Below are 25,594 nucleotides of genomic sequence, written 5' to 3'. Positions count from 1 at the left end.
GAATAAAAATGCAGAGTATAAAAAGTTAGAGTAGAGCCAAAGTAGTACTTAGAAGAAATTTATAGCATTAAATACCCATGTTAGAAAAGAAAATATATCTGAGAACACTAATCTAAGCTTCTATTTTAAAAACTAGGAGAAGAATAATTGAAACCAAAAGGAAACAGAAGGATAAAAAATATAAAGAGCAAAAATCAATGGAATTTGAAATAGAAAACAACCAGGAAAATCAATAAAATTGAAAGATGGTTCCTTGAAATTTCATACAATTAAAAAATTTGATATCAACATTTTGCCAGTTTTGCAAAACATGCTGAGAAGTGATTGTTTTCTTTTTATTCTTTGGAAAAGATTCTTTAAATGTTGGAACAACTTGCCGGTGAAGCCATCTAAAGTTGTTTATTTTATCACAGAATTTTTAATTTGTGGATTTAATTTCCTTATCAGATATAAGTATTTTTGAGTTTTAAAATTCTTTTGTTGGTTTTTATGTCTTACATTTGAAAATGATTTGTCTATTTCATTACAATTTAAAAATTTATGAACACAGTTTTTCATGATTTCCTTATTATTTTTAAAATGTAGATTCAATAATGATGCACTTCTGTTTAATTTCTTATATTAGTTGTATCTTTTCTTTGTTAACTTGTCTTTTTTGGTATTATTGGCTGTTTTCAATTGGAAATTTATTTTCTATCTCACTGATTTTTTATTTTTTCCTTATTTCCCTCTTAAAATGTTAGAGATAGGTTTCATTTTTAAAAATTATTTCATAGTTCTTTAGATGGGTTCTCAGATCATGGTTTCAGCCTTTTTTTCTTTTCTTAATATTTACATGTTAAAGCCAAAAATTTCCTTCTAAGATTAGTTTTAATTGCATCCCACAAGTTTTGAAGTAGAGAAATTTAATGATGGCTTAATCGAAAACATTTTCTAATTTCTATGATGATTTCTTCTTCAGACTTCTGGCATTATAAGTATATTGCATAATTTCCAGACATATGAGGATTTTCTCCTCAATGTTTTATTATTTATTTGTAGCTTGATATCACTCTTGTAGGAGAAAATATTCTAATCTTAGCACTGAAAATTCTCAGTGCTTTAGTAGCTGCTAAAATTTTGCCTTAGAAAAGACATTTTTATATTTAGTCTACCTTTCTAGTTGTTTTGAGAAACGAGTCTGATATAAAGTAACCTACTCAGCTTTTTCCAGAGGCATAACTTCCACCAGTGGATAATTTAGTTAATTATGATACCACTATAATCCACAGATAACTACTATCTCATATTCCATTAGTAAAGAGTAAAATAAAAATAAAAGCCATCATTGCATTCATGGTCAGCTCAGCAACTCCGTCACATAATTCCCTCTGATTTTCTACAAAGCCTGTGTTCTCTCTGTTGCTAACATGCCATTTATTACCTCTGTTATTGCCTTCAATGTCCTCCCTGTCATGTTCCGTATTTTCTATCTAATGCATTTCTCCTGGATCTACTGTGGTCCCCTTGTTATACTTTTTCAGTAGTCTCCTCTCTCTTGTTTACAAACAGCAAATACACGCTGTGTTCCTTTACTTATGGTATTCTTGGCCCCTCCTCATTTCTCTTTGAAATACCCAGGTTTTCATTATTTTTGCTTCATGTGTAAGAAAATAAATACCTAAGAACTGAAGTTAAGAAAGGGGCCATCTGTCTGTCACTAACATTTCCTCAAACACCAGCAGGGGCACATGTCACATTTCTGGAAGCTCTGAGCTAGTGTGAGAAGCAGGGGCCTCAGTTCCCTGGTGGAAGTGGGGATGAGTGGGGGTGGGGTGTTATTAGAGGATTCCCAGTGACTTCTTGGGGATGTTATCAAAAAGACTGACATTCCTGGTAGAAAAAATATCACATGGCTTGTGTAATCCTTTACATTTTGAGACTCCCTTTCCAGTTTTAAAAATCTCAAAAATAGCATACAATTCTAGAAACACTTATTTTATTAAGATATAATTTTAAGAATAAGCATATGCTTATTTGATATTCCTCATCAAAGCAGACCACTGCAGGCTTCTCAGAAGGGTAGCACTCTTAGCTGGAGGTAGAATAATTGTTATATTCATATCAGCGAGTTCCACAGTACTGCTTCTGCTTGAGTGGATCCTGGGGAGAAGGCAGTGCGTAGTAATTACTGGATTCCCCGGGGCAAACACAGACAAAGACAGAAAACCCTCTTTTGATGAGAATGGAGTCCGTAAAATGTTTGTAGTGTGATGGATTATTGCTTCTTTCTGAGAATTATTTGAAGAGTAATGCCAACCTTCTCAGGCTGAAAAAATCTGCTCTAACTGCCAAGCTCCTCAAGAAAAGATGGCTGCACCAGATCCCTGTGTCACCCATTCTGAGGCTTTGTCCCTCTTCTGCTGCTGCAAGCTATTTCCTCTCTTTTCCTCAGTGGAGGTGGATACCAGCTGGTCACTAATGTTGTAAAATGACCACGAAGGGTACTGGAGGCCACAATTCCTGACCTGCAACTCAACTGTCTCCTCCAACAATTCCTGCCTCTTTAATGCTTCCTCACTGGCCCTAAGTGTCAGGTTAAGCCTAACTGGTCTAGAATCTTCTCTGGCTTTGTCTCAGCTCTGAAGAAGACAGAAATGAATACAGCACTGCGTGCACCAGTAAGGCAGAGCAAGGAGCCATTTTGAGCCAGCATTGTACCCTGCTGGAAAAGAAGGCTGTGTGCTTGTCCCCAGGAGTGTTTCATTACTGAGAGGAAGACACAGCCCCTGCTGGATGAGATGACTGCCTCAGTGTGGCCAACCCAATGATGTCACACCCAGGGGAGGAAAACAAATACCCAGGGTCTGAAACCAGCTCCCCAGGCAGATGAAGCCAACAGAGCACAAAGTCTTGCCAGCCAAGCCTGTTGTAAACAAACTGAGGTAAATATGAATGGGGCCTTTTGTTAGACTCAATGAGAGTGTACATCCTGAAAAAGCCAAGAAGTATCATATCTACTTTGGGGTCCACTAAACACCTACAGTATTGTCTTACACATCAAGAGCAGTAAATAAACTTACCAATTCATAACCGAAGGAAAATTCCTCAGCCTCTTTCCCTTCTGTGAATTTGAAACCATCTGCTTAGATGGAGAGGAGGTGTTTTATCTAAGTTTTCTGCCTCAGGTCCCAACTTCTGTTAGCTCTTTGAGGGGTCCCAACAGATAAAAGACTCTCCCTTCGGGGTCTGTGAGCCAACTGAAAAACAAAGCAAAAAAAGATGGCAAGTGGAGGCCACAATATCACCTCGGTTACTCTGATGCTGAAGATGTAGCTTGTATTACCTGTGAGCAAATAAAGCTACCAATAGTAACTTCTTCCTAGCAGCCTGGGTCATGGTGACCTCCCATGTGGTCCAGTCCTGTCCTGTTCCAGAGTACCCCTCTAACTATGCCCCCAGAAGGCAGAGTAGTTCCAAAGACGAGATCAGGGAGGCCACGAGCCAATCACACTTGTTAGTTCTCTCTAGGTTTCCTTCCAGTCAAATTACTTTCCTTGAGCAAAGGGAATGATCAACCAGTATGTCACACAGGTGGAGGGCCCTCCCCCCACAAGAATGGCCAGATGTAGAGAGTAAATGTACGCTCAAATCCAACCCTGATGCAATACCTCTCATACTACAAGCCAGCTTTTCACCATTCTACATGCAACCACTTTTGGCAAAGCTCCCCTTTCACAGGTACAATAATGTGTATGTATATACCTGCGTGCATGTGTACAAGTGAGCATACATGTGCATAAATATACAAGCATGTATTTACATGCATACACATGTGAATTCGTATGTGTCCGGATGAATATGTACATGTGAATACATATAGGTTTGCCTGTGGTGCAAGTGTGTGTACATGTACATATGTTTTTTTGTGTGTATGTATACCTGTCCATGAATATGTAAGTGTATAGGAGTAGGTGTTCATACATGTGTATTGCATACATGTGTGTGTATCTGAGCAAATATGTGTATAGGTACACCAATAGCACAAATATGTGTGCAGGTATATAGCAGTATTTGGAACCTGGCTTCTGAGCGGTTAGTTGAATAGACCGATATCAACAAACACTCTTGAGTAACATTTTCCAGTAGCTGTGGTGACTCACACTGGGACTTTTCTTGAGTTAGAGCGATAGAGTCATTAGTGACAAAAGGTTCCAGACTGAAGGGGGATTTTTCTTACTCCAGAAATGAAGTGTTCTCTGGAAGATGAGGCATGGTGACAAAAGAAAAACCCATTCTTTGATGCCTAGCTATCAAGAGGACATGGTTCCCAAGGTCAGCATCTCTGTAGGGTTGAGAGTGTCACGCCAAGAGATCATCAGGACAGACAGTGGTTTAGGGTTGAGTTTATCTTCTTTGCTCACCATCTTCTTCCTCTGTATCTCAGCTCATGACATCATTAGGTAACCAGTGATCAGATCTGGAAAATATCTTCCTTACTCTACTAGAAAACCAAGTGTATCCACACAGTATGCCACTGCTTTGCTCCCTCTCCCCTGTCACCTAATTCAGGCCTTCACTCTGTCTCACCTAGAACAATGCAATAATGTCTTTGGGAAACTCCCAGCTGCAATTTGGCCATTCCCCTTCTCCACTCTACTCAAGGGCTTTCCTTTCCCCTGACAAGGAAAGGTCATATTTCCCAGTAGAGAAGCCAGCGGTTTCCACAAATTGGCCATCTCCCTTCATTCACTACCATACCCTCTGATAATGGGAGTCTTCAGTGGGAGTCTATGCGGCAGCAGCATTTTAAACAAAGGGGAGATTGCTCCTGTTCCAGGAGTCTGCTCAAACCATAGCCAGTCACCTGCTGGACATCAGCATGTCCAGTGTGGGTGACCTGACAGAACAATGAAGGAATCAGCCATGTCTTTCAAGTCAAGATATATTTGTGGATCCAAGGAAGAGTCAAGTTCCAAGAGAGGACAGGCTGCAGGGTGTGTCCAGACAACAGATGAAGCTCTCCAGGGGCATCAAGGATGTAAAAGTGGAAGTCTTGATGTGCCAAAATAGCCTGGAAGGTCTTAGTTTGCAGAACCAGGGTCTAAAGAAACAATGAAATTGGAAAGACAAACACAGCAGCAACCAAAGTGCATTCCAACAATGAAGAATGATCAGTCAGAAATATCCCAGGACCCAGGTGGCGAAAAGCCAGCAGTGGATGCTTTCCCAAGGAACTGAAAGAGGCTGAAACAGATGGCTCAGGGCTGTCAGTGGCTGTAAGGGGTATGGTGCAGTCTCAGGAAGAGTTGCAGGCAAGGGGGTTCATTGCCTAAGAGGGAGAGGGGGACTATTAACTAAATGATAAGCTATGAGAAGGCATGTAATGCAGCTACGATATCTTGATCAGAAGGTAATCAATAGATATTGGTAGATTGGTTGCTTAATCAATCAGTCTTTTAATTATATTGTTGGGAGGGCTTTGATTTTTCTGGTTTATTTCCCTCTTTCCTCCCTGGCAGCTGTGCTTTCCTTAGCAGATGAGAGCTGCCGCTAAATCAGCATCATTGCCGAGAAGGGCATCGGAGCATCTTTATGTCAGGCTGAGCTCACTCATCCAGATTAATTCCTTAGATGTTCAGCATAATTTCTGGTAGTCACCTTTTGGTCTGAACAAAAAGCAGATAACTCACTTTAATCTATGAGCTTTTCTGTCTTCTTGAGAACCCAGCATTCTCATCCATTCCAATTTTTGTGGCTATCCAAGAAACTGCTAGAAGAAATATGGACTTTGGAAAGACATATTAAGTCTGCACTTTGCTCCTCACTACCACACAAGTGCCCAGCATCCTTGCAATTTCTGACTCGGTTATGTAGGGATTATCTGTAATTATTTGGCTATTACAGAAACATAGTGATTACTGCGCTCTCACTGGTTTTAAGGGGATGGCTGATTTCCATTTTTATTTGTAGAACCTTCAAGAATGAGCTCTGGAGGCCAAGAGTCCAAGAAGATACTCAAAACCTTAAAGGTAGTGAGACATCTGAGATTCTCTAAACCTTTCCTATGTTGCCTGAGTAAACTGAGGCTCAGAGCAGTGTGGCTTGCCTCAGATCCTCCAAAAAGGAGTGCTGGTACTTCCCGGGCTCGACTATGCTGTGTCTCCTCCTTGATAGAGATACCATAATGGGTCCATTTACTAAAAATGAGTGCACAAGAAGAAGGGACTAAAATACTACAAAAAGCAATCAAAATAAGAGATGCAAAACTAAGGGGGAAAATCTGAAACAAAAATACTTATAATATTTGCTCCCTAAACCAGGCAATCATTCTGCTAAACACATTATACACCCATAAGGCATAGCACTCTCAGACTGCCTAAACATGTGTTTTTTAAAAGGTTCATTGTATTCTTTTTCTCCTGCAAAAATGACAAGCAGTTATAATCCTTTCCTGAGCAAGTGACAAGCCCTAGCACCCAACACTATGAAAATTCAGGTATATAAGTTTAGCCTTCATTTTGCTCAGTTTTTATTTCCTAGAACAAAGGAAAATTACAGGCATTGTGCTGACAATGGAAGCACAAGCTTTTTTCCCCTCTGGTTTCTCGTTGCTAGGGTATAAGACCACGTGGGCTCTCAAACTCTCTCCCATCTGGATGGTTTTTGAAACTTCTCTGGGACCCAGTTTTTACAGTTGAGCAATTAATTCTCTCTAACACTTGGAGCTGTTGAAATAAAGGAGATTTCAGAGAGAGCAGTTCATGACCTTCTCTGCCTTTGTGTGTTGTGCTGAGAACCGACCTCCTGCATTTACTGGGAGAGAAAAATCTATTAAAATCTCTTGGGTGAATACTTCAACAGGCTGATTTCATTTTGAAACTAATCAATTGGTGCATTTCAGAAGGCCTGATAAATGATGTAACCTCAAATATTAATATCACCAGATAACAAGCTTTTTAGTCAGATTCAGTTTCATTACAACATCTCAATAATTCTGTTAGTCCACTTCGACAACATTTGAAGTCGAGTAAAATGCAGGTGGATAAAAGCAGTGTTATTTGACATAGTTGAATAAATATTACCAAAACTATAAAATACCTATCATTAACTTAACCGAAAACATTTTTTGGAATGACATGAAATTATAAAAAAGACTTGGAATTATAAACAAAAAGTAAAAATTAATAAATATATATATAACTACAAATAAATTATATTTAACTACCTAGATAGCTTATGAATGGCCCAAAAGAGCTCAGAAAAGATTTTTTTTCTGGTAGGTACCCGGAGTTGAACTCACGACCTTGTGTTTGCCAGGCAGGCGCTTGTACCACTGAGCTGTATCCCTGGTCCCAGAAAAGATAGTAAACATTTTTAAATTAATCTCCAAGTCAATATAATTTTCATCAAAATGTCATGGTTATTCTAAATGAGAAAAAGTAATTATAAAATTTATAAAGGAGAGTAAAAATGAATATACAGTGAAGAATTCTGAGGAAGCAAAGCAAAGACATGATGAGGACATACATGGGATACACATAGGACACATGTGGGATATACATGGGTCCCACATGGGTCCCACATGGGACACACATGACACATGCATGGGATACACAGGGGAGGACCACATGGACTGCAGCCCTGTGTGCATAGTGCACTTGCAGCTTTTCCCACTTGAGGCAGAGTCTTTTTACCACTCCTTGAGTTTGGGCCTAGCTTGAGGCTTGCTTTAGAGTGCTGAGCATTAGCAAAGGTGAGCACATATACACAGGGTTTGCCCTTTCTTGAGGGGGAGTCCTCTAAACCCCTGTAAAGTGCTCCTGGCAAGCCTTCCAGAGGATAAGAGGCTCTGTGAGCAAGAGGGCTGGCCATCCCAGCTGAAGTCCCCACCAGGTGAGTGAGGCGGCCCCACACTATCTAGCCCCTGCCAGTGAGGCCCAATCCAGAAGAAGCACCTGCCAACCCACAACAAGGAGCTGACGTTGGTGGAGATAGGCTGTGGAGTGGTGTCATGGAGTTACCAGGCCCCAAGGGATCTGTTATATGGCAAAAGCTAATTGGTACAAGTAAAGGCATGGAAGATACAAATCTAAAAGAAACTGGATGGTGTAATCACAATAGCAGATGTATGAATAAAGTCTATGTATGTTCAGGTATGCAAGGGGAGTGGGAAGAACCACATACAATATTAAAACTTGGAGTTAGTACTCAATGGGAACAGAATAAAATTGGAGCTGGGTAAGTGAAGGACTATAATAAAACAATAAAAAATTGTTTTATAAGTATACCTGCTACCTATAACTGTTTGAGTTTTACTATAAAGCTGTGATTTGGAAAACAATGTAGGAAAAATATTAACTATAGGAAGAGTATCCTTTATATAAACAGCGTACAAAATATGGAGTGGTCCCACCGGTTTTGACAACATGTTGCCGGCATCACTAACATCATTATTACTGGTTACTCTAAATGGGTACTCATTGGAAAGCAAAATTAGACAAAGGCATGTCTTCTCCTTTTTTTTTTTTTTTTTTCTGGTACCGGAAATCAAACTCATGACCTCGCACTTGCCAGGTGAGCTAAATCCCCAGCCCCATATCTTCTTCTCTTAAAAAAAGAATCCATATGAGAAATCCACCAGATGTCACGCCTAATGATATATTAAACAGCAGTGGTTCTCTCTACCGGCTTCCATGGTGCATTCCTCTCTCTTATTCCACTGCTGTGTAACAATTATTTTTTAAAAAACTGGTGGTCAACTGTAAACTAATATAAAATGAGTATCTACACATGACCTCATGCTTCCTATCTTGAGCATAATTTATCTCATCTACTTTATATCCAAAGACAAAACCAAAACTATGTGTGTGTGTGTGTTTCACTTCAGGGTAAAAGGCATCCATATAAGAATCATGGTGTTTTCCTTTAAATTAAGGATTTTTCTTGGCCCCAGTCTCATTATTTTGATTATAGCTGATTAAATTTCTCATAGTCATTTGGGATTATAAACATGTACAGTAACCCATTGTTATGGCTGGATATAATATATCCCAAAAGTCTCGTTGTGGGGGGCTGTCCCCTAATGTAGCCGTGTTTGGAAGTAGGGCTTTGTGAAGTAATTGAGTTATGAAGGTTCTAGCTCTGTTGGTGAATTAACCCACTAATGAGTTCATAGCTCAATGGATTTGTTGGGAGTTGGGGCTAATTAGATGTGGTAGGTCACTAGGGCTATGACTATGAAGGTCAAAGATTTTGTTCCCTGACTCTTTTCCTTTCTCTCTGCTTCCTGCATGCCATGAGGAGAGCAGCCTTCCCCTGCGATGACTTTCCACCATGATATATCTGCCTTACCACAGAGCCAAAAGCAATGAAGCCAAGTGACCATGAACCAGAACAAACCTTTCCTTCTTTTAATTGTTCTTCTCAGGTATTTTGTCACAGTGATGGAAAGCTGACCAATACAACCATCCTGAAATTATGTGTGAGTGCGATAGACTTAAGTAGGAGTAATGTCAGGGTTGGGTCAGGGGACTATGCTAAGTATTTGTGCAGACAGAATCCAAGGAACTCCTAGGGGTCTGATCAGGAGATGTTTCAAGAATTTATTGATCAACTAAAAGGTGTACACCATCAGCCTCTGACCTGGGGTTAGCAGTCTGGGTCAGTGATAAGTGTGGTGGATTGACAATTGGTGGTCAGCTTGTAACAACACTCAGCTGAACTGAACCAGTGTGGTGCTGGGTGTGGGAGGCCCACTTGAGGGTTGTTGCCAGCAGCATAAGAGGTAAAACAGGAGAAGAAAAAGAGAGGCTGTTGGGAGACTGTTGGGAGCCTGTTGGGTGCTGCTAGAAGCTGTAAGGAGCTGTTAGTTCTCTTGGAGGAGCTTGTCATACTAGCTTTCCTGATGAACTCAGCTGTTCTCATTGTCCGAGGAGCTCAGGACCTTATAGTCCCTGAGAATGGCTATGGTTCACCTTGGAGGAACTCTGGTCCTCACTTTGAGCATAACTTCCTGACTTCAGAGGGGAAGGTGGTGTACTGACAGTCTCCTGGAGAAGATTTCTGTGTTGACTTTCCTGATGGGAACTTAGCTGTCTTCATCATTGGAGGATCTCAGGACCTCACTGTCACTGAGGATGGCTGTGGTACTTTTCAGGCAGGCTCTGGTTCTTTGTGTGCCGCTTCCTGGCTCCAACACAGATCCCTCAGCCTGCTAGCACAGATCCTTCATTCTGTGGGCACAGACTTCCTAGATTCCACCACTGACCTTTGGGCCTTCCAAGCACAGATCCATGAAATAGGCCTGCATGAGACATTGTCGTGGGCTCTAGGCCTCCATTTGGACTCACTGGAGGCACTGTTATGGGCTCTAGGTCTTCAGCTGGACTCATACAGGACGCTATTTTGGGATCCAGGCCCTCAGCTGGATTCTTTGGTCTTTAGTGTGTGGACAGATTTCCTACACTCTCTGTGTACATGATTCTTTGGGGGACTATTATAAATAATCTTATAAAATATGTGCCCTGTATTATATTGTTTCCCTTGCAAAAACCTCAAACTACAACAATAAGTAACTACAACACCAGAATAGTAAAGTGGACAGAGATGCTCAGTCAGATTTGGTGTAGTCAGTGCTCAGTTTCCCTTCAGTGGAACTGTTTATATGAAGTGAAGAAATGGATAAAAGGAGAAAATCCCGAAAACACAAAAACCCACCCCCATATCCACCTATTACTTGTATCACTGGGTAGCTCAGCTTAACTTTGCAAAACATGAGACAATTTTATGAAGACAAGTAAACTGATTGTTAAAATTAAAAATAACTCAATTAACTAGGTTTTAAAAAAAGTTTGTTTTGATTTTTAGTCAGTCAGTAAAGTCCAATAGCCCTAGTATAAGAATCTTTCAAAGGTAAGTTGGATGCTGGGTTAAACATTAACTAAGTCTGAGGAAATCTCAGGGTGACAAGTGTGAAGAGAAGTTGAGTCAGTCTCAGTGTCTTGGTGTGGTGGGATATAGTAAAATTTTCTATTTAAAATATCTAACATTGTTTTCATTAAATTGAGCAGCAAGCAACCTCTTTTAAATGTAAGCATTCCTTTAAGAAAAATAAAGCAACAAGCTAGTCTTTCATCTCCATCCTACTTTGGGTAGGCTTGGCTGTCTTACCAGGAGACCACGATCAAACTGCTCTGTCATCCCCGTCATTGTAAGATTTAACTACAGGCAAAAGAAGTTAAGAAAAATAACCTGATCCATAATAGAGGGGTGGATGGACATGGAATCTTTGGATTGGAAGGAATCTTGGAAACGTGTATTGGCTGTCCTCTTGGTTCTTGAGCCACACCTACACACTTAAATTCCCCAGGAATTTACTGTGTTGAAGACCTCAAAGGACAATGTCTAATCTGTCTCAGAAAATCATTGTGGTGTCCAAGAATACTTACTGTCAGGAAATTCGGCTTTGTGAGTAAATTTGGGCTCCTTTCACACCCATTTCCTTTGGCTCTGATCTTGGGTGGGGATGGACAGCAGCTGGACGCACACTGGAGTACATCCAGTGAACATATGTGAAGGTTGTTACCAAAATAGCTCTCTCCCATCCCACCCCCAGCTTTCCTTGCTTTAGAGGAAATGATCCCAATTTCTCTCCTCTCTTCTCACAGGTTTCATTCCTTGAAATTAGACCAGCTTGTGACTAATTTTTGACCAATAGTCCAGTAAAGACTTGATCACCTCTGGCTCTTTGGTGACCAAATATCCCAGGATTTTCCATGGTAAAACCACGAAAGTCCATGCAATCTAGAACAAGTTGGCCTTGCTAGATCTCTCTGGAGAATAAATGTTGCCAGTGGATCCCCTAGTGCTAAAGGGGAACATCTTAATGACTGACATGTCACTAATCTGGAGACAAGGAGACAAGGAGGACCATGTTTGTTGTTCTGCCCAACTCATGTAGCATGTGTGTCCTCCTCTGCTGTTACTGAGCAAATGGGCACACCAGGTGACATGGCACCTAGGCTAGAATGAAGGAATCAGAAACAAAACCAGGAACAGATGTGAAGTATATGTGGAGGGGGGGATCACAAAAAGGGGAGAACACCATGAAAATGAGAATATAGCTGTTATGGCTTGTGTTGAGATGTCCCCCCAAAACCTTACACACTCACAGATGGGGCTTTTTCAAAGGTGGTTGGATCTAGAGTGAGTGACACTGGAGTTGATTTACGGTGCAATGCTAGGATCAAGGGCACTAGAAGTAAGGGGGTAAGTGTATCCACCCTATGGAAACTGGATGAGATACAAGGGATAGAAAGAGCTGTGGTCATTCCTTCTGTATTGCTACCTTCTGACTGCGATGAATTGTTTCTCCTCTGTGATGCTTATCTTCCACCCCACCCTCACCTTGGAGCCACTCAATGATGGACCAAAAATTCTACAAACTGTGAGCTTAATAAACCTTTCCTTTCTTGAACTTTGGGTGTCAGGTATTTTGTCTAGAGAAAAGTAACTAAGACAGTAGCCTAACAGGCTGGTGCAGAAACAAGAGAAACAATAAGATTAGAACATATGCAAAGAGGAGCAAATTAGCTAAAGAACAAAAAATATGAGAAATCAGAATGCAAGGAGCCTGAAGAGAGGCCTTTGGAAGGAAGAACAGTAGAGAATATACTTGCCACGTTCATGACTTTGAAGCATCAGGAAGAGTCAAGAGTGATGGCCCCAACCATCCCTCTTTTTACTCCCACAGAGCCTTTAGAAGAATGGTTCCCAGACTCTTGGGTTTTATGTGCCAGAAAAAAAACAGGACCAGTTGGAAGCTGTAAAGAATGTGAAAGTTAAAGTAGCATGTCCTATGAACATTTTTTCTAAAAACGAATAACACTGTGCATCCTCAAAGTAAAGGCCATTACCTTCCAAGAAATTGTCAACAAAATGTCCTGCGGGCACATATAACATTATCCTTATTTCTCCCATCTTGCCAAGCGCTACAATTGAATATGGTTTGTTTCCTAAAAAGGCTCATGTTGACATTCAGTTGCCGTTGTGGTGGTCTTGGTGACTGAGTCCACGCAGAGAAGAGTGGGTTCTTCAGAGGGGTTAATGACTCTTGTCAGAGGAAGAACTTCTTTGCCAAGGGCTGAATTAGTTACTTCAAGAGTGGGTTGTTTCAAGCATGGCTACATCTCCTGGTCAGCTTCTTGGGCATGTGTCTGCTCACCCTGCTGTTTTTTACCGTATTATGAAGCAGCATGAGGCCCTCTCCAAATGTGGTCACCAAATCTCAGACTTCTTAACTTCCAGAACTGCAAGCCAAAATCAACTTCTTTTCTTTGTAAATCACCCAGTCTCACCACTCCTGTTTTAGAAACAGAAAATGGACTAAGATACTAAGGAATGCTAAAAAGCTTTGTCACAGACTGGTGCCAGGCCCCACCCTTCCATGTGGGGAGTACTGCTTCAGTGAGGCTGAGCATTTAGTCATGTGCTGTGTAGGCAAATGGTGAAAAGCTAACATTTACTGAGCACTGACCCTGTGCCGGCTCCTTACTCTGTCATTATTTCATAAAATGCCTCAGTAACCCGTTCCTGTTTTTGTCCTCCTATTTCAAATAAGGAAACTGAGACCTGGAGATGTTAAGAAACTTGTCCATGATCAAGTGGTAGGGCAATATTTTATTTTATTTTATTTTTTCAGTGGCACAAAATCAACATTTTCATTCCAAAAGTTACAAACGGGGATACAAAGGAATGGGGCCAAGGGCAAATATTAAGTCCTGCAGTTCCATGTCCAGCATCTGAAGCAATCTGTGGCACATTGTGAGCTCCTGTAGCACCACCTCTGTAGCACTTATGGTGGTTACAGCTCCCACAGCTTCATTGTGAGCTCCTGTAGCACCACCTCTGTAGCACTTATGGTGGTTACAGCTCCCACAGCTTCTCTTTTAGGCCTGCTTTGCTCCCTCCTTGCAGCTTTCCTTGGACAATCCACATTCCTAACTTTTCCAAACTTCTAAAGACTCCAGTGCACCTTTCACTTCACACTCACAGCTTCACCCACTGCCCTCTCAGGGGCACACTGCCTGACCACCCAGGCCTTCTGAAATCTACGTGGAAGCCTTCTTTTTTAAAAAATTTTATTTTAAATGTAGGGTGATATTTTAAACAGTGTGTCTTACTTCCAGGCCAACATTTCAGATCATTATTCTGGATGTTAGAAATTTGTTCCTTGGCAGGGAAAGTCCTTTAGGTTTTCCAGGCACTTCTACATCAGTTTTAGTTACAGCTCCAAATGAAAAAATACAAGGATATTTTTCCCTAGGATGATATTTCTTGAGGCAGAAATACTTAGAAGAGTCAAAGCTAGTGACTGGTCCCCAGCCCAGTTCACCGTTGTGTCCAATGCCTCTGCCCTGGCTCGCTTTCAGCACCTCCCTTGTACCCCGGGTGGAGGCCTATTCTCTCTGCTGCTTGCTATTCATATCTGTATTTGTTCAGAGGCTTCCTTCCTGCCCCCCTTTTCACTTCAAGATCTTCCCTTTCAGCAGCACATTTTTTTTTTTTTTTTTTTTTTTTTTGATGTCTATCTGCAACTGTAACTTAAAATCACAACCACAGGGGGAAAAATGTCAGGTAGAAGTTTCTTTCTGATTTTTCTTTATTGGCCACTTGGCCCCCACAGGATAAATGGTCAGACCAAAGTTCTGCTTCTAAAGTTACCCAGGGGAGATTGACAAGTAAACAAGAACCAAGGCTTTCCTCTTCTTCAATCCCAGTCTTAATAGTGTATTACTACTTTATCTACTTATCGCTTGCTAATTCGGTTTTATTAAGAATCTAATGATGAAGAAGGCTCCCATTACAGCTCTTTTATAGGCTTGAGGAACACAAAGTCCACATGAGTTTATTGTGCTACTATGGAAGCTTGGAATCTGAATCACGGCTGGAAGGGAGTTAAAATAATTCCCTGGTATCGTTCCAGACAGATGAGGAGTCATCCTGCTTCTCCAGATCTCTAGCGAAGAATCTGCCATAGTCAACTACTTTAGCTCAGCCCAACATTCAGTAGTCCTTATTGCCAAGAAATTTTTCTTCCTTTAATGCAAATCATTTCTGCTGCGGTTTAAGTGCATTTCTTACAGGTGCTCTCTGTGGAGCTAAAGACCTATCCTCCATATCATTTGTTAATGTAAACCTCTTGTCTGGAGATTTTTAATCTTTACTCATTTCCCAACCTTTAGAAATTAGCCTTTCTTACCTCTCCTGTACAGCCCTCAAATTTGGAAAGACATCAAATCTATCTGGCATAGCAATTCTTAGATAGCCCTGGCACTTTAGAACCGCTTGAGAATCAATGCAGTGCCCAGTCATCATCTTTAGGAGCGGCTCTCCAGAGTGAGTTTTTTTCTAAACAGTACCAGGTGTCTCCAAGGCTAGCACGGTTCTGGCAGGTGCCTGTAAATCCTTGACCAAGTCCAGTTGCTTCTTGACTCCCTTGTAACATGCAGATGGACGCCTGAGCAAGAAGGTACACCCAACACCCCGGGAAAACCCTTCCCGTGCCAGAGCTGTCTCCATACAATAACACTATGCCTAGGGCTGAGCCAAAATTTGACAATTTAAAGTTTCTATCAATTATACCAGGCGTGGTCTCTGGTACCAGAGTATTTCTAATTCTCCTCCTTAATTTTTCCAATCTCAATAATATACAAACCACATTACCATGATGACAGAATCCGCACTCCCTTCCTCCACTAATTGTTCCCATCTAATTGTCTAAATGTTTCGGGTTAGCCATCAGCATATCACTGCAAAAGAAAGCGTTGTTCAAAACATCTAGCTCAACCCTTCTCAAATTTTAATGTGAATTGGAACCACCCACGTGGTCTGTTAAAGGCCCAGATAGCTGGACTTCAGGACCAGGGGATCTGATTCAAGAGTGTTGGGTGGGGCCTGAGAATTTGGTTTTATCATTAGCACCAGGTGATGGTGCTTCTGGGGTGACTTACCGAACACACTTTGAGAACCACTGAGTTAATTCATGCACACCTAGGGCAGTATTCATTAGTCTATGAAATGAGAACCTACTGCATCCCAAGCAGCTGAAGAAGCTTTAAAAGGTACAAAGTTTTATAGTGGCTAGGAATCTGGAATGGCAACAAAATTTGAGAATGCTTTGCTAAAATTTACTAAAATTAAAAAGAAAAGAAAAGAAAAGAAAAGAAAGGGCTGGGGGTTTAGCTCAGCGACACAGCACCTGCCTGGCAAGCACAAGGTGGTGAGTTCGATTCCTGGTACTGGAAACCACTCCCCCAAAAAAAATTTACTAAAATTTGAGAACTTCTAGTAAAATTTGAGAATTCCTTGACTATAGTTTTGTTGAAAGGCCAGTGGTTCTCAAAGTAAGATGCCCAGCACATCAGCAGTCCATGGCAATGTAAATTGTGAGAAATACAAACACAGTCATATTTTATAAACTCCTTAAGAGACTCTGACACACGCCAAGGCTTGGGAATTCTTGAGACAGGCTAACCTCATAACAGTGCTGATCTCTCACCATGTACCCTACACCTGCCTCTTTCTAGTTTGTTTGTTTTTGTTTTTGTTTTGTTTTTGAGACAGGGCCTTCTTATGCAGGCTGGCCTTGAACTCACTATGTATCCCTGACTAGCCTCGAACTCACTGGAATCCTCCTGCCTCAGCCTTCCAAAATGCTGGGATCACAGGGATGCAGCACCATGCCTGGCTTCTCTTTCTAGTTTTTGCGTTCACTGGAAAACACGTTTGTTTATTTTTTGACATTTCCTAAGCTTCAAGGAATTGACATGCCAAAGGGGAAATCTGGCCTTGGAAGAAATCCTGACTTAGAAGGAAATTTACTTGATATAGGATATTGTTTTAAAAAAAAATATGGTGATAATATATATAACATAAATTTACCATTTTTAGCAACTTTAAGTGTGCAGTTGGCAGTGGTTACATCCATGTCATTGTGCAACCATCACCTCTGAGCCAAAAGTTGGTGCCTATTAAACAGTAGCTCCCCATTCAGCTCAGGACGGGAAATGCAGTCATCTAGTTGTGCAACCTTTCTCCAGACCTTTCCATCTTACAGATCGGAAAGTCAGTAAGGGTGATGTACATGGTGGGAAATAGACGACAGGTTTGGAGTGGTGAATAAGACCTAACCCTTAGTCTTTTAGGATTTCACTGTCCAGCAAGAGACAAATTTTAAAATTTATTTTAGGCTGGGGATGTAGCTCAGTGGCTTAAGCACCTGCCTGGCAAGTGCAAGGTCCTGAGTTCAATTCCTGGTACAAAAAAATAACTTGATTTAACTTAGTGCTTTATTCTTTATTTTTACAGGCTTGTATCCCAATGGTGTGTGAGTCTAATATGCTAAAATATTAGTAACCATTTTTCCAAGTCCAAATTTGGGACACCTGCCCTCACAAAAGGGTGCACTTTATGGGAACAGCTAGGCCATATGTTTGAAATGTTAGCAGATTCAACACATGGTGTTGCCACAGGGTGCAGTGGCACACGCCTGTAATCCCAGCAATTGACGGGCTGAGGCAGGAGCACGGGGCTACATAGTGAATTCAAGGCCAGCCTGAACTGCATAGTAAGACCCTGTCTCAAAACAATAACAATAACAAAAGCTCCCCCCAAAATTATTTGTATAAAAAAGACCTGGTGTTGCCACACTTAGGACGGAGGACAGAGTGAGAAGACAAGCTCTGTAAGTAACCATGTATGGGTGCACAGTTTCAGAGGAGGAAATTTCACCAGATCACACTCTTGTTAATACTCCTGAAGTCATCAAGTTCAGCATGTACTTAAGGACTGTCCCAACCCCCCTCGATGGGCACTGAATTGATGCTTATGTGCCACGCTCCCAGACAGCTTGACCAGTCACAGGCATTCATGAGCCAGCTGTCTGGGCTCCGGTCTTTGATTTTTTTTTTTTTTTTTTTTTTTGTCTTTTCTTCTGGTACCAGGAATTGAACTCACCACCTTGCGCTTGCCAGGCAGGCACTTTGCTGCTGAGCTAAATCCCCAGGCCCTGGGCTCTGGTCTTGAAGACACTTTTCTCTTTGGGTTCAAACACATGTGCAGGGAAGCTATCTGCAAGGAGACGTCCTGCTACTTTGGCATTAGTTTTACTCTAGTTTCAATTTCTAAACTACAATTCTTTAGGAGCTAAGGGTTGTGGCTCAGCAGTAGAGTACGTGCTTAGTATACATGAGCCCCTGGGTGTAGTTCTCACCACCAAAACCAAACCAAGCAAACAAACAAACAAAAAAATAAAACGGCAAAACTCAAGTATAAATAAGGTACAAAATAAAAGAGAGAAAATAGGAAATCATTTGCAATAGGAAAGGGGACCAAGAGATGGAGGGGTAATGGAAGGGGATGAAATAACAATGTAAAAACCAATATTGCATAGCTATTAAACTAAAAAAAGGAAAAAATCCTGTTAGACCTAAAAGGAGACTGTTTATTGCTAGTGGCACTAAAAATAGATTTTGCCTTATAGAAAAATAATCTGGCAAAGTGTAACAAGGTCCCTCCACTTTTGGAAACTGTATCTCAAAATGGAAACAATTCTGTAAAACAAAACAAAACAAAAACCCATAGTGGTGCTATTTGTAAGGTGAACAATGAGAAATATGAGAAATAGTCAATATATCCACAGTAGGGAAACATGATTTAATAAATACTTTTAGCCATTAGCTATTGCTGGAATATACCACTAAAGGAGAATGTGTATACAAAATATTTAGTGAAGAAAAGTAGAACATGAAATTGTCCGTACCTATTGGTCACAGCTTTGTGAACTGATGCATATATCCATATACAGCACATCCAAAGAGAATTTAAGAAACTATGGAATGTTTGTGAGGCTTTTCTGTGAGTTGCTCAGTTCATATATAGGGTGTTAGCTGAACTAACAGTTTTCAACCTCTGCAACACTGAATGCTGGGACCGCCATCCGGAAACTTCCCCCTTCCTGGGATGGTGACTCTGACTCAGGAAAAGCTAATGTAGGAGGCCAGCGAAAGGCAGGGTCCATGGGAATGCAGCTGGCTCTTCACACAGCACCTGATCCCCCTGCGGGGAAACAGTGGAGCTGTCAACCCCGCTTCCTGAGGCTGCTGGCTTCCCGCTGGCCCAGCCGGAACTGTACCTCATCACTTTTGGGCACCCAGGAAGGTGGCAGCTGTTCAGGGAGCTTCTGACACCAGAACGACTCTGTTATGGTTTGTGTCTAGGTGTCCCCCCAAAGTCTCATGCAGTCTTGAGGGGGGGCAGGCTTTACAGAAGTGGCTGAATCTAGAGTTTGTGATTGATTCCTTGTCTAGTGCCGGAATTGAGTGTGTGAGTGCTACACCCGCCCTAGGGTGGGTAACCTGTGTACAATATAAGGGAGGAAAAGAAGCTTGTTCTCCCCCTTTGCTCTTGTTGCTCTTGCTGCCTTCTGCCACCATGAACTGATGTCCCTCTGCCATGCCACTCTGCCTTGGAGCCAGCTGAGTATGGACTGAAACCTCCACAATCTGTGAACTAAATAAACCTTTCCTTCCTGGACTTTGGGTGTTGGGTATTTTGTCTCAGCAACGAGAGAAAAGTAACTGAGGCAGACTCAAAGTGCAAGCAGCCAGATACAGCCGTGCCCTTCCCTGCTGCCTTTCTGCCCCGTCTTTCTGCCAAGATGGGGGATTGACAGGCGACCTTGAACTGCTTCTCTGTGCACCTCATGTGTGGCCGGGCCACCCTGAGGAAAGCCAAGGAACTTCCTCCTGGCTCTGTCAGCTAAGTGTGATGTGGACAGAAACACATGGCACTTGTCTTCCTAACAAACCTTCCTCCTTCTGCAGAGTCAGCTGCCCAGACAGGCAGTGGGGGCCAAGGGGGGGCTCCCCAACCCCACAGGGCTGCAGGAGGTGCCTGGTGGGAAGCAGGTGTTCAGACTGGAAAGGAGGCGGCAGCTGACCCAGGGCCTTCCCAGCAAACCCTGGATGCATGTGATTCTGCCTGCGGTCAGAAGCCGGTCACAGCTGCCCTGGTTTAGTGATATTCTGGGCGTACATGGGCAAGCCAGGCAGCTCTGGGCAAGGGCCAGGGAGGGCCAGCTGTCCTCCCTAAGTGTGGGGCCTGATGGTGGCTGAGAGGCCAGTGACCCATGATCATTCCCCAGTCATAACTTGGAGAGGAGCCCAGGCTGGCTCCTGTGAGAGACTGTCCCTGAGGGCTCCTCTGTCGTGAAGCAGACTTGTCCTGAGGTTCCTGTGTGGACCCTTAACTTGCAGCCAGGAAGCCACAAGGCCAGGGGCTTTAGAGCTGGACTGTCTGGTAGTGGTGGTGACAAGGAACCCTCGGGACAGGAAACAGAGTGGAAGGAGGAGGGAGGAGGGAGGTATGTGGGGGCAGGGAGGGGGATTCGGGCTGAACTGATCCTACCGCCGGGGCAGGAACAAGCCAGGGAAGCTACAGGCCTGGCTGGTCAGAGGGGAGCAATACCTTCGCCTCATGGACCATTCACTGGTATCTTGGAAGCTCTAATAAGAGCAAGAATCACTTTTCCCACAGGTGTATCCACCGACGCCAGGCAGCCACAGAGCAGACCAGCGGGCGGGCCACTTTCACTTCTCACCTGTGCCTGCTGCTGGAGGCCCTGCCCAGCTGCTGGGGTGGGGAGCAGTTGCAGGGGTCCCCACTTCCGCCTACAGGCATACGTGGTGAGCCTGTGCTCCCTCTGTGCCGCTGAGATTTTAGTCAGCAAAAGTGGCTGGAGGATTTCCGGGTCTTAGGAAAAAGCCTGACTCAGGTAATTAGCCCTCCACCAAGTGGCCTGCTGCCTTCTTGTTTTCTTGTTTTTCTCTTCCTGGGGTTTCTCTCCCCTATATTCGTGGTCTTCTGCTTTACTTGCTTTTGTTTTTTGTTTTTTTTTTTCTGGTACTAGAACTTGAACACAGAGCTTTCACACCGAACTACACCCCCAACCCTTTTTTATATTTTATTTTGAGACAGGCTCTTGCTAAGTGACTAAATTGCCTGGGGCTGGGCTCAAATTTGGAATCCTCCTGCCTTAGCCTTGCAGTGTTGAATTACAGGCATGTGCTGCCCCTTCTGGCTTTTTGCTTCACTTTTTCTCCACCTTTTGAGGGTCTTTTCTGTTCTTCTTTTTTCTTTTTCTCTACTCTCTCCCTCCTGTTTTCTGATGCTGAGAACTCCTAGTTCTAACTAAACAGAAGGTGGTGCCTGTGGCCTAATGGTACCTAGGCCTACAGGTGTGGCAAAACACAAAGCAGAAACGCACAAACGCACCCAATTCCAAGGCCCACCTCCGTGCCCCCCAGCTGCGCTCCCGGGCTCCTGCAGCAGGAAGCAGCCGCTTCCGATCTGCTGCATCGCCCCTCTTCTCTCCAACTGACATCTCCCAGTATTAGAGACACCCTAGCCGTCAAAATAAGGTTTCCTATTTTCACATATAGGATAATCACTCCTGCAAACATATTATGCAATCACAAACAAGCAGAGTGGAGGTGGGGACGGCTGGGGAGTTGCCTCCTTCCAAAGTCACCCTTCCTGCGGAGACAGGGACTGAAGCGACCTCCAAGACTTCAGAAGAGCAACTAACAAGCACATCCCCCGTCATGAAGCTTGCATCAAAGGAAAATAGAAACAGGGATGAAAGAGTTTGATCTCTGGAGGAGAAAGACAGGAGGATGCGCAGTGCTGGAGACAAAGGCATGGCAGCGTCGGGAGTTAATTATTCCTTCTGTGCCCGCTCCACCCCCGCCACCCCATTACCATGTGTAATGAGCACAGAAGAAAGCAGTGAATTTCTAACAAAGACTGTGAGGAGCAAAGCAGGGGAACCCAGAGGTCCTAGGGGATTAAGTAGGGTGACCTTATGCATTTATTAATGTTGTCCTTCCTTATCACGTGCATTGCCCTGCTAAAACTGTACAGCACTGCTAACACCAAACTAAAAACCTAGGTTAGGGACAGAAGTTACACGGGGGTTCCTCATCTTGCCCCATACCCTGCAACATGCCAGTTAAATAACCTCTGCCTCGATTTCCCCAGTTATCATGTGAAGCCCCTTAAAACCAGACTTGAGGATTGTTCCAATGAGTTCATGGTTGGGAAGCAGAATGTATCCCTCAAGGAACCTCAGGGAAGGTGCCTTGGTGCGGTGTGTGGAAATACCAGCCGTTGGCACCTCACCGAATCTGCCCATCTGATCGGATTTTCAAATGCCATCTCCAAATTCCCTTGCTCATCACAGATGCTCTTTTTCACCTGGCTGTGTTGGGATCCCTTCTACATATTTCCCTCCATTCTACATCCATGCATTAAGTGGTTAGCGTAACCACGGCCCTCGCAGATTCTATGTGATGGAGGAATAAGAACCAGTTTCTGCTTGAGGAGAGAGAGCCACCTCCTCCACACGGCTCCCAGACCCATAGATTCCAGTGATGGCAGGGACAGCATCGTCATCAGTGACTTGTTCCCAGTCTGTCCTGAGCACCCGCAGGGACCATCCTAGCCTCACGGTGTGAGACTTCTACCATTAGACTGACCACATACAGGGGGTGGAGAACTTGGGAGTCCCCCGTGACCTCTGAAATGAGTTCTGTCTTGCTGAGTCTGATTCCCAGAGCCTGCTGGGAGGTTGTTTCACATTGCAGCTGGTGCCTCTGTGAGATGGAGCTACCTGACTTTCCAGTTCTGTTCTAAAGCCTCAGCGTTAATTAAGCCACCAACACTCCCTGCAACCTCTGTTTAATGTGACATATCCCTTTTTAGTAAGCTGGGTCTGTTATGATGATCCGGCTCCTGCAAAATTCTGGGGGCTGCCCACCAATTCTCACCTTAGGGTCTCTTGCCTGATAGATGATTAATTTTTTTTAGGAAAGGGTCTTGATGGTAGTTCAGACTGGCCTTGAAGTCACAGTAATCCTCCTGCCTCAGCCTTCGGGGTGCTGAGTTCCATATGTAGTACTCTTAACCTTCAGTCCTTATACTATGACCTTATTTGGAAATAGGCTCATTGCAGATGTAGCTAAGTTAAGATGAGGTCATACTGGAGTAACGAGGATGCTTAATCCAAAAAAACTGCAGTTCTCATAAAAGGCAGAAATTTGCACATGAAGACGGAGAACAGAAATAACAACATGTGAAGAAGAAGTCACAGATTGGGGTTATGCATTTGTAAGCAAAGGAATGCCAAAAATTTCTAGTAAACTAGCTAGGGGAGAGGCCCAGAGCGGATTCTCGCACAGCCCTCCGAAGCAGCCAACCCCACTGATACCCTTATCTTTGACTGTCAGCCCCCACAACCCTGGGCCAATGCACGTCTGTGCTTTAAACCATCCTGTCAGTGTACTTTGTCATGACCGCCCTAGCAAATGACTACAAGGGCCACTCTACTTCTGTCTCTCAAGATAAGATGCGAACTCTGAAACACCGTGAGAGAATCGGAGAGGTCACGGAGTGCAGAGGTCTGGACAAGGCATCGTGGGCCGCCCTCTGGGGAGCACAATCCAGCGGTCGGTAGAGGAAGCCAGGCAGAGAAGAAGCGACAATATCCAAGGCAGCCAGGGGAAAGCAGAAACTCACGGAGAAACAGGCCATGTCGGCGAGTCTGCACACCGCTCTGCAGTGACCAGTCAGCACAGAGTGCCTCAGAATACCCCTTTGTTCCCCATTTTTAAAGACTCCATGAAAAGGGCTGGATTAAAGCAATTCCCGAGGACCCGACTGGTTCAGGAAATGATAACACTCTATTTCAGCGGTAGGACTCTGGTGAGACAGCGACTGCCTAGAAATTGGGCCTTCTGTGTTGCTGAGCCAGAGTCCTGCTTTCTCAGGATGTCCAACCTGAGTTCATTTTGACGTCCTAAGGACTAAGCCAAGCGCCTCACTTAAATGCCCCTCATTCTCGTTATCATCAGTAAGGAGTGCTGCTATTGTGGCTACTGTTTGGAAAGTTTCCACTTCTCTGAAGTAAAAAGGGGAAGAGAAAGGGGAGCAAATAACAGATTGTTTCTTTTTCAGGGCAAGAATAGAGCTTGAAATGATGATTGAATCTCTCCAGCATGAAAAGAAAACAACGGAACAAGCTGGGGACTCCTGGCGGAGCCAGAGAAAGGGTGGTTTTGCTAGTGGGCAAATTCAAGGGCTTGCTAATTCCCCAGGGAATATTTGCAGCCAAACCTTTCCAGAGATCTCCTGAGCCTCCTAACGCTGCTTGTTCCCTGTGGGCAAACCCTGCAGGCTTCTAGGGTTTACTCACCTCAAGAGCAAGCACTTTCTCTCAGAATTCTGGTCCACCTCAGCTGCTGCCCTTTCTGCTGTGTGCACAGGTATAAGTAAGAGTTTATTGTTAGAGGTAGCTGTTCATGTGGAGACTGCAGAAGAGCCAGGGCATCCTCCTGAGGACTTTCTCATACAATAGCAGAGGGCAGAAACTCTGCCGATCTCTCAGATCAGACCTGGCTTTGTGGAATTGTGTCAGGAGCCCCAGGAGTTTCCAGCTCAAGATGGTGCAACTGGCCCGATTGATGGCTGTCTTCCCTGGGGCTTGATTGCACAGGGGGCTTACTGAACTGTGTGGGAGCAGCAGAGGCACATTTAGAAGTTTAAACGGGGACTGAGAAGCGCTTGGCAGTGCCGCACCACTGGCTTTCTGCCGAGGGCCTGGCTCCACCTTTGGTTTGGTGGTGTTTTCCCAGCAGCTGAAATGGGGTGGTAGTGTATGAACCGGGCATGTTGCTGCAGCCTGCTGAGGTCTGTGCCACTAGCGTGGTGGTTGGGCAGCCATGGTGAGGAAACCAGTACGAGAAGCAAGAAAGGTGGTAAACCACTTCATGCGGGAGAATTTGGGAAAACTGTTGCCTGTGATAACCTTACGGGCAGATCACACACCTGCTGAGCTATGGGCTGGGGGGTAAGGGTGGAGACAGAACGTGAATAATAGTGTGCTAACTGTCATGGGCAGTATTTGGCCCAATGTAACAAGAGAGAGGTGAGGCCAGAAAGGGTTGGCCCTTTGCAGACAGAAATGGGAAAGGAGGTGTGAGAGAATCCAGAAATGCAGAGTTAGCAGGGCTGGAAGAGCCCATTGTTTCTATATTCCAAACTGTTAGAGGTAAGGTTGAAGAAAAACTTTCAGCAGCAGAGGCCCAGGAAAACATTGTAGTTGGAGACTGATGCTGAAGCTCTGCGGCAAAACAGATAAGGAAACGGCCTTTCCACCTATCACGCCTGCTGCCCTGAAGGTAGCTGCCCGCTAAGTGCAGACCGGAGGATGCGCAAGTGAAGAAATAAGGCAATGTGGCAGCTATTTCAGGGAAGGATTTGAATGTAGTCACTGGTACAAGGGTCTGAGTGGAAGAAGGAGACTGGAAACCTACTGAATTCTGAGAAAATTGTTGCTAGAGAAATCATGAAGTCAGTCCTGCACCCATCCCCCAAATAAGCCTTTCACTGTGGCAGACTTAAAACAATGCTTTGGATGTCACGAACAGGAAAATAGCTCCCTACACTGGATAGTGCCAAGGAGAGGGTTTATGTCCCAAAGAACACTTCCGGTGTA

Source organism: Chinchilla lanigera, unplaced genomic scaffold, assembly GCF_000276665.1.
Source record: "Chinchilla lanigera isolate Chin_1 unplaced genomic scaffold, ChiLan1.0 scaffold00001, whole genome shotgun sequence".
NCBI lineage: Eukaryota > Metazoa > Chordata > Mammalia > Rodentia > Chinchillidae > Chinchilla > Chinchilla lanigera.
This window is presented reverse-complemented; position numbering follows the sequence as displayed.